Raw genomic sequence first — 18,936 nt, forward strand, 5'->3', positions numbered from 1 at the left:
ACTCTCTCTTTCTATTGCCAGTCTAAATACCCTAAACACTAAGTGTTATATCTTCCCCTCTTATCTTCACTATCCTGCTCCACATTTTCTCTTTCACTAATCTCATTGTGCTTTATGCAAAGGAGCTGGTTTAGAGAACTGTTTATCCACATTTTCCTCATTTCCTGGTGCCTGTGATGGCAGATCCAGTAACCTGTGTGCCTTCAATCACACAGCTATTCCAGGAGAGCAACAATACCCCAGCTGATTTCAGCTCTACTGTTCCCCTGGTAATGGGAAAGTTAAAGATGGTTGGCTGCTGGGGCATCGTGCAAACAAGGCAGACTTGTGGGGTGCAGTGTTCCTCCATAAAGCAAGCACATCAGTGCTATTGTAAGCACATAGCAGGAGATTAGCACTGATGGCTATATGGGAGCTAGCAGGCTTGGCTGGTGTTCTGAGTCGGATGCTAACCCGGCCCACCCTTGCTGCTTCTGCCACCATGTCAAAATTAGTCTAAATAGCTGCAGACATGATTTCTTGCCCTGATGGCAATGCAATCAATCCATCTCCAGTGACTGTGATACCACCACTCTGGAGATCACTATCAGCATAATGAATAGTGCACCCAATCCCATCTAGGAGATGATATAACTCCAGAATCAAAGATTTACTTGGCCATTGTTCACTGGTCTGATTTCTTTAAGTCTAACAAGCTTACGGTACATCATCAAAAGACAACTCATAGGTGCCAAGAAAAAGTGAAGTCTGCACTGTATTTTTGCAACTTGAACCTAGCTAAGTAAATGCCAAACCCTGATTGCATTAACATTGCTATTATGGATGAGATTACTGAAACAGCAAATGGCATTCAGTCTGTATCTTTTATTCTGTGTACCTGTTTCCTAATACATATGAACACAGACTATTTTTCACTACCTACCTGACTGATTACAGTGCATGATTAATTAGCAGACAGATTGCTAAACGGTGGTGAACATGGTATGATGTGCAGAGGTAAAGAGTAGACTCTCCAAGGAATTCAGTAATGTCCTCTTTGCCCTGCTCACTCTCTCACTCTTTCCCTCTCATCCTTCTATCCCATCTATTTCTTCCTCTCCTTCTATATTAAGCTCTTCTGGGTTAATCATTCCTAGAGGACGACAGCACCAGAGTGCTGCAAAGAGTGATACACAGCTGTGTGGAGTGGGGTCTTGCGCAACTACTTCCAGTGATTACAGACCCTTTAAGGGATAACTAGATATCTTACAGCCACACTGTGCTTAGCACTATACACTTCAAAAGACGTGATGGGTTTTAATGCTGTGTTTGCTTTGTCACAGAGCCAATTTAATTGACCTTATTTGTCATTTATTCTTATATTTGCCTGAACTTTTACTCTAGCATCACAAGAGGGTTTTCTAATCTCCATCTTATTATAGGGCATTTCTTCACCTCACCTAACACCCTTGCACCCTATTCTGCTCATGGATCCGGTGGGAAGGCACGTGCTCTGATTCATTTGCTTGCATATGGAGGATATGTCCAGCTCTGATGGATGGCTTTGGCTCTTGTAATCCCTCAGCAGACTTCAGTTTACACTAGAATTTGCTTTGAGTGTCCCAAAGGGCCACATCCTCAAATAAAGTGAAACAAATAAAAGCTCCACATGCATGCAGTGGTACAAACAATGCTGACATGCAATTCCATGGCTATAACTAGATCTATGTACACACATAAACAATAGCTGCTTCTTTATTTAAAGAACTACATGTGCTTATAATCCATTATTCACTAATGCCTAGACATATGACTGCAATTTTAAAAAAGTAAAAATAAAAACTGCACAGAAAGGGGAAAAATAATTTATGGTGATGTGAGATAATTAAAGTGTTTTAATGTCCTCACATAAAATCAGAGGTTGCCAGTAACCGTTTAGTCTGCTCCATGTCCAAATTAGTCTGCATGGTAACTCTCTTAATCAATGTGGTTGCAAACTGTGATGTGATGTGACTGCTAACATGAAGTCTCTCTCTCTTCTTTACGCACACACACATACATACACACACACACACACACATACACACACTCGGGGGTTCTCCAGCTAAAGTTAAATGTCTGCCAGCTGAGCGTGTCCCTCAGTTGGGCTTTTGTTCATTTCCAGCTGAAGCTCTGTAATTTGTCCGCCAGTAATTTGTCAGGAACGAAGGCCTAGGGATGCCAAGTTTGTCAGAAGTTATATAAAATATAAAAATACACAGCTGAGATTTTCAATTAATAATTTTTGCTTTTTAACATAGAGGGTGAGCCTGTGTGTGTGTGCAAGGATTTGCTCTTACAGGCTTCATTTCTAATCACTGTCTACTGTATGGCTGTATAGGTGTGTACGCTGTCTGTGTGCAATGATTTCTGTCATTTCTTTAGTTCATGCATGACTAAATTGCCCTCCAAAGTATTATTGTCATAGTAAAGTGTTTGTTGGGGTAATTCTGGGAAGGAACTGGTTTTAATTAATTCAACTGTAAAAACCTTGAACCAGAAATCCACTGAGACTCTTATCCAGATGGCCATTTGTCATTCTAAGGTTTAGGAAACAAAAGCACTTTTGGGGATTATAGATAGACTGTGAGTTTGGTTTAATGTAAATATGCACAATACATCTAGAGGCTTTTGGTGTTCATGATTCTTAGCAGCATCATAACCAAAATTAATCCTGTAGTGGCAAACGGCAGAAAAACTGAGAATTTAGATATTCTGTTGGGGAAAATGTGTTGTCAATTAACAGTAATATGTTCATTGTTAACATACACGTGGGTGATACGTTAAGAGAAATCAACATTAAGTCCCTTAGTAAGGTGTGTGCTCCCAGTGCGCCTTGAATTTTGTACCTCCCTTGTGCGCATTCCTCAAGATAATGGATGAAAGTGGAACATCATCAAAAGCCAATTTGGTGTTTTGAACATGGATCCTTCAGCAATAACAGCTCCCACAGCAAAAGCCCTGGAATATGATTGACATCATTTTCATCAAACCACTTAGTGAGCTTTATAACCCCATGGATGTGAGCATTCCCATCCTGGAAGAAAACACTCCCATCACAGAAATGTTTTATTGCTAGATGAACGTGATCGCTCAGAACAAAGTGATTGTTCAGAGCAATCGGTGATTTTCTGTTATCCTGTGAACGGGCCAGTAAAATACCCCCAGCTGTCATCAAGAATCACCAGAGCCCCTCACTGTGAGGGTCAAGCATTCAGGTTCTCCATTAATTTGTTCCTCCTTTGTATTCATGGCTTGCCAGACAGTTGGGTTAATAACTGACAATAATTGAAAATGAAATCTGTATTCTTGAAAATGAAATCTTTTTTTTAATGTACTTGCTGATACGTTCATTCCCTGTAATTCCACTTGCTGTGATACAAGGATATATTTCAGTCGTGTAATATGAAAAATAAAAGAAAAAAGAAAAACTGGCTAAAGATTGTTTGGTTCTGAATTTTGTGTACAGCATGCACTTTCAGTATCTACTGAAAGGGTTCACCCTGTCTTGTTTGCAAATCTGTAACAAACTGTATACGCTCTTGTTTTGATCCATGCTTTTTGATGCCAAATTGAATGCACAAGCCCTTGAAAGATTTCTACATCTGTAAAACCTCAGTGACCAAAATGCCTGAGACTCTGCAGGGTAAAAGGAAGGCATGTGGTAGGAGCCATGTACTTCTTCGGTTCATTTCATCTCTCTATGCTCTCTCTTTCTCTCATTCTGTATTTCTACAGGTCTCTGCCTGACTCAGAATAGCTCTACAAACCTAAGTACTGCTTCTTAGACAGGGAGCAGCAGTAGTATTGTGGGAGAGCATTCACACACTTGTTTTATTATTAAATCCTGGTTATGTAAACCATGAACAGACATCACTAACACATAATGATTCACCACAGTTCAATTGTGTAACGGGCCTAATTCAAGGAATCATGAGCAATGTATGTGAGAGAGAATGTGTAAGGAGATGGCTGCGTCATTTGATTGATTTCTAGTTTTACTTCAACTGTTTCTTTCAGGACTTTGAGCTTCATGTGTAATTAAGTGCCTAGGAATGGTTGGTGATTGAACTGTATCTGACGAACTCAAAATTGTGTCATACATTCTTTGACAAAAAAATGGTTTTCAGTTTGTATTATATAGCACTAGTTCTTAAGTACTGGCTATTACAATTTGTTTGTAAGAGCCAATCAAAATCTGGTTAATACTGTAAAGCAGTGGTTGATAATATCACTTCAAAGCCAGATTATTTAACTTTTGATAGAAGAATGTGCCAGTCTGTTATTTTATAAACTGAAAAAGTTTCAATTCATCAAAAATAAAACTTCCTTTTGTGAGGAAGTGGTATATAGCTAGACCTACCTATGTTAGCAAATCTGTAATAAAAATATTTCTGAATTAGTACAGTGCTTTTATTTATTAATCTTATTTAAATTTTTGTATTATTTTAATTTTAATTTTAAAAAAATCTTAGTTTTATTGAGCTCGAGTCCTTTATCAATCAATTAAAAATGCCACAGGAAGTCATGCTGTTTAGCACAATGTTTGACTTAATCCTGTAATTAATAAATACTCTGTTGATGCATCTTGCAAATGGTTACCGTATCACAACAACAAAAATAACTAATCAACCGGTTCCCAAAGGACAAAATGAACATTAAAAGACAAGACTTTGAACACTACTTTTAACCTTAGGAAAATTAGCCTTTAGCATCCTAATCTCAACTGAAGACCCACCTTTTGTGCATCTTACAGCCACTACTACTAGTAGATTACATTTATTTTGTTGCTACATTTTCAGATCAAGCATGACCTAGCCATTTGGGTTATAGCTCAGACAGTAGTTTAGTAAATCAGAAGGGCATGCCTCCTCTGACAGACAATGGGTGGAAAATTTATGAAAGAAGAAATATCAACTATTACAAAACCTGCAAGAACAAACTGAGGGAACAAAAATGAAAGGTATTGCAACAGCCACTCACTCCCATACACACGAATACACCCAGCTATACTGTATAGCTAGATACTCTAACTGTATAGTGACAATAAAGGCATTCTATTCTATTCTATCTATTCTATACACAGCTGCCAGACACAACAGCATCAACTTTAGTTAAAATACATCGCAGTAAATACGCAACATACAAATTCAAGTTCGATTCAAGTTTATTTATATAAAGCAAAAGCACAACCGTTCCCCCAAGGCATTTTATACTGTAATATTCTACAAAAATATTAGAGAGAAAATCCCAGCAGTCAGACAATTCCCTATGAGCAAGCATTAGGTGATGGTGGGAAGAATAAAATCCCTTTTGACAGGAAGAAACCTCCAGCAGATCCAGGCTCTGGAGAGAGATGACAAAATTAAATGATATGCAGCAGGGAGTGAAAAAAGGTGAGAGGCTTAGTGTATCATCTTAGTGTAGACGTTCCCTAGCAACCTAAACCTAAATACTGAGGGATGGTTCAGGGTCACTTCGTCTAACCGTAACTTTGAGCTTCATCAAAAACACTAATTTTAAGTATAATCTTTGAAGTATAGTCACTCTCTCTCTCTCTCTCTCTCTCTGCACATTTCCGATAGGAAACAATATTATAGAATATTTGTATTCAACTTTACTTACTAGAAAAATAACCTAATTAAATTACAATTATTAATCAAAATGTTGGTGATTACAAAGAGGTCCATTCATATGTATTCAATTATTATTATTTTTTTGAAGAATATAAGGGCAATCATTTGGCTTATCATTGTTTTGCCAAATAGAAGTGCCTTATTTTGGCATAATTGTGGACAAATGTGAATGAAGCACCATTAAGACCGGCGGCACCATCATCAGAGAAGACAACTTTTGTGCTGAAAATTCAACACTTCCTTCTGAAATCCCTTTCTTCAGAGAAGTCCCTAAAATACTGAAAAGAGGAAAGTTTGTCAACCAATTGTAAAAAAAAAAGCATAGTTTTAAAAGACCTGGTGTAATCAAGTGGTTTTTGTCACCTTTTTTTGTCATATATTTTTAATAAATAATGTGTAATAGCCAAATGAAGAGTTGTGTTCAGGGACATAATATACAAAGTTTGTGTTGAGGAACATAGTAAAAACAACGGTTCCAACAAAATAGTAAATTCATGTCCAGCAACAAAAATGAATAGATTTAAAGTTGTGGCAATATCACGAACTGTTGGGAGGCTGGGCTGAACCGACAGAATGCACTAAAAATATTTATTGAAAAACGCATACTAAACACAAAGACAAAACTTTCAACAGACATGACAACTGAGACAGTGGAATACTGGAGGAAGATGGCATAAACACAGAAAGAGGAAACAGAATGGAATAGATAGGGAAATACTCATATATATAGAAAATAACAAACTCCAAATAGATGCGGAAGCTAAGAAAAAGACCAAGAACTCAAAACTAGGCATAGAATAGTAAACCATCTCCAAATAGTTATTATATCGTACAAAAAAAACTGAGTCTGAGCATTGCTAGAACAAAAGGAGACTACAACAGGATGGTTCCTGTTGTAGTCTCCTTTTAAATTTAACCTGCAAAACATATGAATCAAAACCAACTCAGATACACATCGACTTTAAATGTCAAATATCAGGGACAGCACACAGTCCTCGGGCCATGACAATATCATCATTTTAATGGTTTTTCAGATTTGAAAAGACAGCTTTATTTTACCTTTCAAGTCATATTATATCTATTCATTAAAAATCAGAATAATATGAAAATAACCCTTACTGAGTCTCTGGCATTTTGGTCCTTACTGAAAAAATAACTGGAATGAAATGGCTCTTCTTAGTGATCCATTTGTACTAAACTAAATGTTAATATCAGCCATGGTGTTAGCAGTCTAAATGAATAATCTTACAGTTTGGTGCTTAAATAAAATTTAAAAATGAAAAATTGAAATTGAAAATAAAAATCTCCAATATCTGCATGTGAAATAAGAACAATAACAACATTTCTTTTTTTCTTTTCTTTTCTTGCTATCTTATCTGTTGATGTGTAACACTGATGGCCTAATTTATCCTCTCATCTGACTCTTACCTTAATTCTCTTGCTCTTATTTTGTTGATGTCCTTGATATCCTCAAGGGCTCCATAGTGATGAAGCCAAATGACTTTAATAATGGAGTATCTAGATTAATAATCTAAAATCCCACATCATTACCGTGATTTTTGGTGCACAAGCCTGTGATATTTAGCAGCCATTTTGAAATGAATTAAACTTAATTAAATACATTTAAAAAAAATCCGAATATGCCTGGTAAACGTTTGTTTCCTTTTTTCTGATGATTTGACAAGCTGCCATTTTTAGATGATTAAATTAGATTATTCCTGTATCTTTAAGTGATCTGATATTTTACCACAGCAAAAAATCTGCTTAAATATAAATGAAAAGCTGACTTTCCATCGAGGTCTTCATATGTTACGGTACACAATCAACAATGCTCACTTAAAAACATCAAGATAAAACATTGGCAAATGGGAGCAACATTGTACACAGGTCTTGCTGTGCAGTGCCATCTGACCTGGCAGCCCTCCCAAAACTGAAATAGAGGGGAATCACAGCTGCTGTCTCGCACTTTCTCTCCACTCTCTGTGTCTTGTTCCCCCACAGACACACATTACCCCATCCATCCAAGCCACGTTGCGGAAAGCACCATTTTAGTTATGTTTAATTTGTTTCCCTCTGTAATCCCAGTGTTCCTGAATGAATTATCAAAGTGATCTCATGTCTTGATACAGTAGGTAGGAAAACTAAGTCATGTATATAATATAAGTAGAGGATTGTTTAAATAAATATTGCCATGGGGTTTTCAGTGTAACATTTTTATATTATTTATATTATTATTATTTTATTATACCTATTATGTGATACATTTTAATGTAACTTACCTGTTAATTAAATATGAATTCTTTCATGAATAGTGTGAACAATTAAAGGTTGTCTGGAGCAACATGGACATAGAATATCATCCGGCCACTTCATTGGTCACACCTTGCTAGTACTGGGTTGCACTTGCTTTTGCCTACAGAACTCTTTTAACTCTTGGTAGATTACATTAAATGAGTTCTGGTGACTGTGGAAGCCATTGGTGTACAGTGAACTCATTCTTATGTTGTATGTTAGATAGTTTGAGCTTGGATGGCTAAGGTCAGCAACAATTCTGGTGTGGTTTTGGTGTTTAAACAATACTTAGCTGGTTCTTAGGGACCAAAGGAATGCCAAGAAAATATCTCCCACACCAATACACCACCATTCTGAACCACTGATACAAGGCAAGTTGGATGCATGTTTTTTTATGTTATTTTTATGTTGTCAGACCCTCTTACGACAATGTCAGAGCTGATATTGAAACTGATCAGTCCAAAACTTTGTTTTCCAATTTTGGTGAGCCAGTGTCAGTTGTAGCCTCAGTTTCTTGTTCGCAGCTGACAGGAGTGGCACCCGATCTTCTGACACTGTAGTCCATCTGCTTCAAGGTTTGATGTGTTGTATGCAAGGCATGCAAAGATGCTCTCCTGCTTACTGTAGAAGCAAAGAGTGGTTATTTGAGAGTGCTTCATATCAGCTCAAAGCAATTTGGCTATTCTCCTCTGACCTTTGGCATTAACAAGGTATTTTTACCCAGAGGACTGCTGATTACTGGATATTTTAGCTTTTTTGGCCCATACTCTGTAAACCCTAGAGATAGTTGTATTAGAAAATCCCAGCAGATCAGCAATTTCTGAAATACTCAGCCCCCTGGCACTCAAAGTCACTTAAATCATCTTTATTCCCTGTTTTGATGCAGGTTTTGTTGACCTTGTCTACACACCTAAATGAGTTGTTGTCATGTTAATAGCTGGTTATAATTTTGAATTAATGAACAGGTGTATGAAAGACAGTATATGATGGACTGGCAGTGATATGTGACCAAGTAGGTTTGATTATAAAATAAGACTCATTTTGCAGAATTTACATCCCTGAGAAGATCCAAACAGTGGCTCTAAGCCAGAACGTGTGTAGTGCAGGAGCACACAGTGATGTGGAGTGTAGTGAGCAATGACCCATGCTGAGGTTCTGCTTCGATAATTAAAGTTCATTGCTTTTCCATTGCGCTTTTTTTATTTATAGTGTAATTTAATTTGGCATACGGGAACAAAAAATAAAGTGCACTTTAGAGTCTAATTGATGCTCGTTTCTTCTTAGTCTTGCCTTCTCAGCATTCTTCCTCCTCGACCAATGAAGTTAACTAGGAGGAGGATGGAGTGCAGGGGAGAGTTACAGGAGAGGGAGGAAGTCATAGAGAAGGCTAGACGAGGAAAGAAATAAGAAAATAAGAAGGTTAACAGGTGGGGGTGGGTGGTTGGGGGGTGCAAATTTGATTTCTTCTACACCCATTGTTAGCTTGTGGCTTTGAGAGGCAGTGAAAGCAGAGTCCATTTTCTCGTTACAGTCGTGAGGGAGATTAGCAGAGACTGGGCTTGTTTCTATTTGAGGAATAATGAACAGTCTCTCTTTCTATACAAGCCCCACTCTTGCAGCAGGTCCCTTATTCATCTCCCCCGTCCCTCACACCCGTCGTCTCTCTCTCCATAGAAATGTAGAAGCATTTGATGGTTCGTCATTCCTCATCATGTTTTTATCCAGCTTATGAAATCTGACAGCAGATGGGGATCGTGTTGTGCCACGACAGAAAGAAAAGCATCACACGGAAATAGCCAACTCCTGGGGTCACACACCAGCGTCAGGTGAGAATTCCTACAGGGGAACGTCACAGCTGAGGAGCACTTTGCTTTAGCAACAATGTCATCTTAATTATGTAGTTGCTCAAAACTTGCACTGTATAAAGGCTGAAACCTTCCCTGGATGATAGAAAGAGGAAGGGATTGTCTCAAATCAGTCTCAAAGTATAAGCTGCCTTGCATACTTTCTGCTGTACTTGTATTTTTAGCATCCTGACTTCTTGCAGCTATGGAGAATCTCCCAAATGACCTGAATATGAGAACGCATTTGACACCTTTGTTCATTAAGAGAAATTGGGAACAAAAAGGCATCTATTCATTGCCTCCCATGGTAACACCAGAATGTCTGGAACGGGTCATGGAGAGGTAGCTTTATGATGCTTATGTAACCGCACTTCTCTGCCTCCCAATAATTCACTCTGGTCCTGGTGGAGTAAAGGTGTCAGCCATTCACACTACTAGTTCATCCAAACACAAATTGAATGATGAAAGGAGAATATCAAGGGGGATGGAGGAGGACAAGTGGCTCTTTTAATGACTGTGGTGTGTGATGGGAATGCTGTTAATGAGGAGGGCTGGGATAAGAAGCTATGCTTCCCACGTAGAGGGAGACAAACCTGGGAGGAGCCTTAAGAACAACTCAGCTCAGCTTTCTTGGTGCTTCTAGAGCAAAGCAAAGCCAAGCAAAGCTCTGCAGACCACAGGCGTGTGGGATGAATAGAGTTTGACTGTGAGGCAGGAAAAGATGGCATCGAGAATGAGCAGTTTCCCTTTTTCTTCTTCTCTTCCCCCTTCTCCCAGAGAGACAGTGGCAGCTCTCTGGTGAAGATCAGAAAGGTGGGAGATGGAAAGTGAGCAGGAGTGGGAGAAAGAGGGAGAAGAGAGAGACTGTAGCCCCGGGAGGGTATATCTCCAGTCAGTAATTCCACTGGGGGTCTCCCCTCTGCTCTTCAGTTTCCATCTCCAGATGAAAAATAAATAACCTCAGACGGCCTCCCTCTCTGCTGAGAGAGAGAGGGTTCCCAAGAACTGTGTTCACTTTCCATATAGTTATCGCCCTGTCACCCCTCTTTAACTCAGTCTTTTTTTCCCCCACACACTACCAGACATGCATGTCAGTGATTTCAGTCTAGCGTAGTAGTACATGACCACAGCATAGGTATGGAAAATGTTGATAAAATATTTAAAATAATACATCAAAACACATACATGGACATGGCCTGATGTACCAATTCACCCAATCTGTGGACAAACAGTAAGATACCATAGTTATTTTTATTTTTAGTCTTAGTTTAGGAATTATGTTACATGACGGTTGTATGTGGTGTATGCAAGTGCAGTAACTACAATGATTTTTGTGTTGGCTTTGTGCACTTCCAAAAGATGGAGGAATCACAACTCACTCACTGTGTTGGAAAACCTCCTCTGGAGACCTAACATGCTGTTCATACCATGTCCATTCTTTGTGGACAGAAAGAGTTCCCCATTACAAACCAATGCAATAATGCACCAGATGTTAAATAGTCTTACGTGTAAGTTTGTTCATCACCCAAAAGTAACTTGTATTACTAACAAAGTCAAAGGAGTTTGCAAAGAAAAGCGTCTGGACTTCTTTAAGTTGCTTGAAGACGTTTCACCTCTCATCCGAGAAGCTTCTTCAGTTCTAAGGTCAAATGGCCGAGAGTCCCAGATTTAAACTCAGTGGGAGTATCCCCAAGGAGGGACAAAGGACCCCTGGTGATCCTCTAATCACATGCGCCCAGGTGTGAAAGCGGGTGTGGGACCTAATCAGCCAGGGTTTCGGTGAGCCATTGTGAAACCTGGCCCCACCTTGTCATGTGAATTCCTGAGGTCAGATGGCCCAGGATGTGAGTGGGCGTTAAGGCGTCTGGGAGGGAACTCAAAACTGGATTATAGATGGCAGACAGTTGGTGTCGTAAACCACCGCCTCTGTTCAAAGATGGTCGCTCACAGTGGACATAGATGGCCTCTTTCACTCCTCTTTCAAACCATCTGTCCTCTCTGTCCAAAATGTGAACATTGGCATCCTCGAAAGAGTGACCTTTATCCTTAAGATGCAGATGGACTGCTGAGTCTTGTCCTGTGGAGGTGGCTCTTCTATGTTGTGCCATGCGCTTGTGAAGTGGCTGTTTGGTCTCTCCAATGTAGAGGTCTGGGCATTCCTCGCTGCACTGTACAGCATACACCACGTTGTTCAGTCTGTGTTTTGGAGTTTTGTCTTTCGGGTGAACCAGTTTGTGTCTGAGTGTGTTGCTGGGTCTGAAGTACACAGGATGTCGTGCTTGGAGAAAACTCTCCTGAGTTTCTCTGATACACCGACTACATAGGGATGACAACATTGTTGCGTCCTGTCTTTCTTATCCTCCCTCGCTGGTGTCTGATCTTCTTTTCTGTGCCTCTTTGCTGACTTTATGAACGCCCAGTTCAGATAACCGCATGTTTTCAGTGCTTCCTTTACATGTGTGTTCCTTCTTTTTCCTTCAGGCTTAGAGGGAACATGTTCTGCCCGGTGGTGTAGGGTCCTAATTACTCCAAGTTTGTGTTCCAGAGGGTGATGGGAGTCAAAGAGGAGGTACTGGTCCGTGTGTGTGGGCTTCCGGTAAACTTCAATGTTGAGGTTGCCATTCTCTTCAAGGTGCACAGCGCAGTCCAGGAAAGGCAAGCAGTTGTCCTTTGTGTCTTCCCTGGTGAACTTGATGTTTTTATCCACGGCGTTTATCCACGGCGTTAATGTGCGTTAATGTGCGTTAATGTGCGCAGTGAAGGATGTGATTAGAGGATCACCAGGGGGTCCTTTGTCCCTCCTTGGGGGGATACTCCCACTGAGTTTAAATCTGGGACTCTCGGCCATTTGACCTTAGAACTGAAGAAGCTTCTCGGATGAGAGGTGAAACGTCTTCAAGCAACTTAAAGAAGTCCAGACGCTTTTTCTTTGCAAACTCCTTTGACTACGATGACCTGGATGACTGAGAACCTTCACAGACATATTACTAACAAAGTGACCACACTTAATTTTTGCCTTCATTTCTTGCCACTTGAGCACTCTCTCAAGTATTACATGCATAATAAAACTCCACAATTCAGTTTCATGGCATGTGTTAAGGTGCAACTCTAATTCTGAAAATGCTGTGGCACTATGTAAAATTGTAAATAAAAATAGAATGCAATGATTTGCAAGTGTCTTAAACCTACATTTTGATCATACTTTTCATAATTTCATGATCTGAGTATCTCATGTTCACATATTGTTTAATTTTATTGTTATCTGCACATCATGTTTTATTTGCATGCTACTAGTCGCTACATGCAGAAGTTGTACATTCTCCATGTGTTCCCTTGTAGTGTTGTTATGATGTTTGGCCAGTAAATATATACATTTACAACATAATACCATAATCTTGTGATTCATACACTCACTTTACTTGGCTTCAGGAAAACACAAATTAAGTCATATTCTAATCTATAGATCCTCACTTCTTCTCTTATTCCTCTTCCACTGCCTCCGTCTACCATGAAAATGTTCAGCATCATAATCTGGCACTCATATTACATCCATTCTTTGATACTATGTCAGCATTTCCTTTCTTAACTCTATTATCAACTTCAACTCTTGATACCTGTAATGAATGCTCTGCTTGGTGTAGATATTGTACTGTAAATCCGCTTAGCATGCTTAGCGCTGAGCCCACCAGGGAAGGATAGCTACACTTCTGCATCCTCACTCTGTTGAATGGGTTATAGCTGTAGTCTAATATCAAGTCTTGTGTGAAAATGTGTCCACGTGGATTTTCAGGTGGGTGAAAAATTGTCTTAGTATGTGGAAAAAGACATGCATGCATTTACAGATTGCTATACTAACCTGTGGACCGGAATCTGGGATCTTTCTTACAAGGCTGAAAAGTCAAGGGAAATACAAAATTCTGCACACATACCAAAGCCTTCACATTTCTCTAGAGAAGTCCACAACACCACGCAGCTTTAAAGTACTTGATGATGAAAACAGTTGCCTAATGTAAAGGTTGTTCTGAGAGTAACATAACAGAAAATATCATTTGGGTGGTTAAATTAAATGGACTTGTCTCCCTGGAAACAACAATATATTTAACAAAATACAATATGCCTCACAGATTATGGTTTCTTGTTAGGAGAAATATGCATAAAAAGCTACAAGGTCAGTAAAAATTATGCTAAGTATTGCTGATGGAGTCTGCTTATTTGAAATTAATATTTCCTGTGTGGAGGTAGAAATGGTTGTCTCACTGCAGCAGAAAACACCAGCTAAACAACTTATGTCTTATTTAATCAGGAAATCATAGTCAGATCAGTCAATAAAAGAGACCCAAGAACAGAACTCATACTCTAGGGACCTTGATCATATAAATAAGATTACATTAGACAAGTCAGTGCCTTTGGAAATTTAAAACTCAGAGTTTCATATCTTCACTGTAGCGAAAATGATAGAGCAAGTAGGATCATTCTATCATAAAACAGCTTAATTTGACTGTACCAATAAGTCTGTTTTTCTACCAAATGAGACACCAATTGAAGTCCACTTTTTAATTTCTGGAGTATCATCTGAAAAAGAACAGATGGAGGAAATTACTCCAACTTGTCAGTTTGCCACGGAGCATGTTATTCACTTCAACAACTGCTCAAGTTTAGTTCTCGAAAAGGACACATGCAGTGAATTACCATTACGTCCATCACGCGTGCCACGAGTAAAGTTTGCTTTCAGGGTTTTCTGCCAAGTAGACTCACTAAGATGTGATTTATGTTGCTGAAAATTTGGATTTTAACATTGACTCTTTTCTGGCACGGTGCTCAGAGGAGCAGTGGTTACGCTGTCACAGCAAGAGAATTCCTGGTTTAAACCCACTGACTGGAAACATAGTGAAACAAACATGCCCAATAACCTGCCGGGGCCTTTTTGTGTGGAGTTTGCATGTTCTCTCTGGGTACTCTGGCTTCCTCCCACAGACATACATGCTAGGCTGATTGGTGATGCTAAATTGCCCAGGTGTTAATGTGAGCACGAACGGTTGTCTCTATGTGTTAGCTGTGCAACAAACTGGTGCACCCCGCCTTTCCCCCTGTGACAGCTGGGACAGGCTCCAGCATACCCTTACCCATAGCTGGACAAGCAGTTTAAGACAATGGGTGGATATTATTCTTCCCTACACCTAACCAGAGTTTTGTTGACTAAACCTATTCAAACTGTAAGAGAAGACTGAATGCGATATAAAAGAATTGAAAGCTTTCTTCTAGAAAGCCTTTCTGGCGCAAAGTCCTGAAGGCAAACTTCTCTCAATAGCCATCACACCACGAAATGAAATGAATAATAAAAATTCTACTGCTCTCCACTCTTCTCTTTCCCCATGTGTCTCTCAGCCTCTTTGCTCATATATCACACTCATTTGCCCAAAGTAATCCACATACCACTTTGCCTTTTCTTCTTAATTTGTATTCACCTTTTCTCCTGCTCCAAGGTTTTCACTTCTCAGTCTTACCTTGCATTTTATTCTTTGGCTGCACCTTTTACCTTGATCACTTCACTCTGTTCTTTTAAGCGTAATCTTGTCCTCTTTTTATTCTCTTTCGCTTTTGCTCTTTTTTTTTGTTAATTAACAAGGACCGCGCACAGATCCAATTTCAGTGTTAGATCAAATAGATTTGCATTGCATATGCTTTTTTGCTTACTGTGCTGTGCCTCCTCTGTTTCTCAAGATGTCATCTGTTCTCATGCCTCTTTCTCCGGCTTTCACCAGAATTTCAAGTTAGACGTTTTAAGGAAGAAACACCATATTGATAACTTACTTCTCTCTCTCCGAGGGGCTAGTCATGTTTCCTCTTTCATCTTCCATTCATCTCCTCGTACTACTTTTTCCCTCTCTTTTCCATCACCTTTTTTTATAAGTGTTGGTATTGTGTCCTTATTTGCCTGTCTCTAAATACTTGTCACATTTTTTAATTCTTAATGTCTTTGTTCTCTAAGTATAACCATCTCCATGTAGTCATTCAATTCCTAATTACTGGGTCTCCATGAAAACAGATCATAGTGTCTTTGAAGGCGCTAACTTTTTTGATGGGGCCAAACCAATTACCTCTCACTTCATGAACAACTGACAGCTGGTTTCTGTATTGGTGAAAATCTAAGATAAGGCGGTGAGTGTGAATCCATTCTGCAAGCAGATCAGGAGAAAACAAAATTCTGTTGTTGTTTTTTTTTTGTTAAAATTATTTAACGATTGGCCTGAGTAAAACCAAGTGTCGTAACTGTTCCTTCTAGCGTTTCCCTCCCTCTTGTTGTTTTTGCTACTCTATTATCCTCTATAGTGCAATCTGTCAGCTTTCTTCTTCTCAGAACATATCTCATCCCTCCCCTCATGTTTGAAATCTCTTTGGACTCCAAATGCTAATTCAGTCAGGCACTTAATCAGACATATTAATTCCATATCTCCCCTGATTGCACTAATTCCACTCTGCAACGAGTTCCTGTGCGGCATCCTCGGTTCAGCAGCATTTCAAACTGTTGTGCTAACCAAGGTCTATAAAAGCATTTCCTTTAAACAGCAAATTATAATGCTTTTACAGTGAATCTTTTGTAGGGATAATATGTTAAAGGACAAAGCTTATGCGCTGTAGTGTGTGACGTATCCAATTTTTCTCTTAGTTTTCAGCCCTACAGGGCTTCCAATTCTATTGGACTTGAAAATAGCCATGTTTTGCATCATTCTAAAAAACTACATATGAAACTATTCTGTTACAATAGACAGACCTCATCCTGCACCAGTTTCTGAATTGCAGATAAGAAGATCTGGCATTATGGCATCATATCATCACACACCATATTTCAAGCAAGTCTGGTTGTCAGTAGGCGTGATGATCAACTGTACTAGCACATACAGGCACGCAAACATACACAGGCATGCATACGTACACAGGCACGCACACACACACAGACACACACGGAGAAAAAAAAATCAGAATTTGCCAGAAAAGCCTGAAAGCCTTTATATTGTCTACCAACAAACTGTGCACATAGCTGAGGCATGTATTAATTAACATAACATAGATTTGGTCACGTTCTAATTTAATTAAGTCCCAGATCATGTAATTGAGAGAATTATGAAATGGCTTTCTTTGTTCCAGATAACTGTATTCTATCTTAATGCCTACTTTTAAGTCTGTTAATTTGTTTTATCTCATCACCATCATCTTCCTCATTCTGTTGTTTTTAGTAGAAGATATAGCTTGGAATCCATGTGTGCTTGTACAACACATCAAAGCAAACTTGAGAGATTTCATGGATCTTTTAAAGCTCTTGATATAATCATACTGCTTTTCAGTAGTAAAATAAGATAGAAAAGAGGAACAGTATGCGCACATTTGCTCTAACATGTCTATAGACATTTAATTTTTAACAAAGGTGTTTATTGTGTATACAGTGTCTTTCTTTCTTTTTTCCTTTTTTCCTCTTAGTGTCACTTACTGATTTGGTGAGAGCTTTCTACTAGACACACATGGATTTACCATTAGATAATGACAAATGGAAGGCTCAGCTGAGCTGATTTCAGCACTTACTGCTCCTTTGGGAGCTACATTTACCACACTGCAAACCACACGGGCCAGCCCCACCAAAGACCTTAATTGAACGACTGGATGTGTAGCCAGTTGAATCACCCTGACATGCCTTTCTGGTCGTTTCTAGTGGGTAATGTAGTGTGACCTGCTGGTCAAAATATGCTGAGATCCTGGACAGAAAACAGTAAACTAAGACTTTGTTAGACTACATGGCTTTTTTTCCTTTTTTTAAGGCTGAGTATGGGTTTAATCTGGTACAAATAAGTGTTGTTCCTTTTAATTTAACTACAACAGCTTAGTGCTGCCTGTCTGTATTGAACTACATTTTATTTGGGTTTTTTTCTTATTAGCTATTTTTTATTTGCAAAGTGTCATTATCCTTACCTGTTCAGACTGTTTTTTTTAAAATAACACACTGCATAACGAGGTTTAAAAAATAACAATGTATAATTTTGATTACATTGGGGATACATTTTCAATGCTTGACATTTATTCTATTATTCTATTTCATCCATGGGTTATAATTTCTTACTTTGTAGTTAAATTACAAAATATAGTATACCGACTGAAGAAAAACATCATACTTTCTTATTCTACAAATGTCCAAACACCATTACAATAGCAGCTGTCTCTGACAGATCAGACTTTTTTCATAATTAGAAAAAAACACACATGCACAAATACGTCTTTTAAAACACAGCCTCGAAATATGCTTTTTTAAAATGTAATAATGCAGATCTTTGTCAGAGGAAGAGGAAAGCCAGAAGGCATTTTCTGTGCTCTCTGTGAAGGATAGAAGGTGGGGGGTGGAAGGGTGGTTACAATATTGATGTTGTTGATAATAACAACAGTGATAATGATTATAGCACATAGTCCGTATCCATCTTCGCTATCATCTACTTTGTCAGTGTAATTTGTCATTTTTAGCAAAGTTTAAGACAGATGGCAGTGAATACTTCTCTCTCAACTAATTATGATGCAATAGATATTGATAAACTTACTTATTCCAGTAAGGGATCTTGTCATTGCTTCCCAATTTTAAACACGTACGTGTTATTTACAGCTATAGACTTGGATTGAGGTATACTTTTATTAAGGACTGATGGTAAATGATATTCTATTTATATTCCTACATATCGTCAAGATTCATTACAAGTTCATGAGTGTTAAACTATTCAGTCTCCTTTTTTCTTCAGTGAGCTACACTGTTGTGCAAAGGGACCTCTCCCCTCCTTTTGATGAGTTTATTTTGAGTCAACTACATCTGCTATAAACAGACCTACTCACCAAAGACCACCAAATCTGTGCCAATTGTCAAAAAGCTCTGTGGCTAGTGGGGGAAATTATCATTACTATTATTATTGTTATTATTATTGTTAAATGTATTCAATTTTATTAAACTGTACAAAACTCATTGGTGTGCATTCTATTCTGCTCTAGTCTTTTAAGTTTAACTTTGCATTAAATGTGAGAATGACATCTCTATGTTTGCAGTGTTTTATGGCTATTAACTGGTATGTCTTTGGCTTCAGTGTAACCGTAATACAGAGACCATACTGGCAGTTTTG

The 18,936-nt window shown here is 38.7% G+C and overlaps 1 protein-coding gene across 2 annotated transcripts in view; it reads left to right on the forward strand.

The window, feature by feature from the left end:
* lrrc4ca (leucine rich repeat containing 4C, genome duplicate a) overlaps window positions 1–18,936 on the forward strand; it is a 52,194-nt gene that overhangs the window by 15,536 nt on the left and 17,722 nt on the right. The gene's annotated exons all lie outside the window — the stretch shown is intronic.

Source organism: Oreochromis aureus, linkage group 7 (assembly GCF_013358895.1).
Source record: "Oreochromis aureus strain Israel breed Guangdong linkage group 7, ZZ_aureus, whole genome shotgun sequence".
Classification (NCBI taxonomy): domain Eukaryota; kingdom Metazoa; phylum Chordata; class Actinopteri; order Cichliformes; family Cichlidae; genus Oreochromis; species Oreochromis aureus.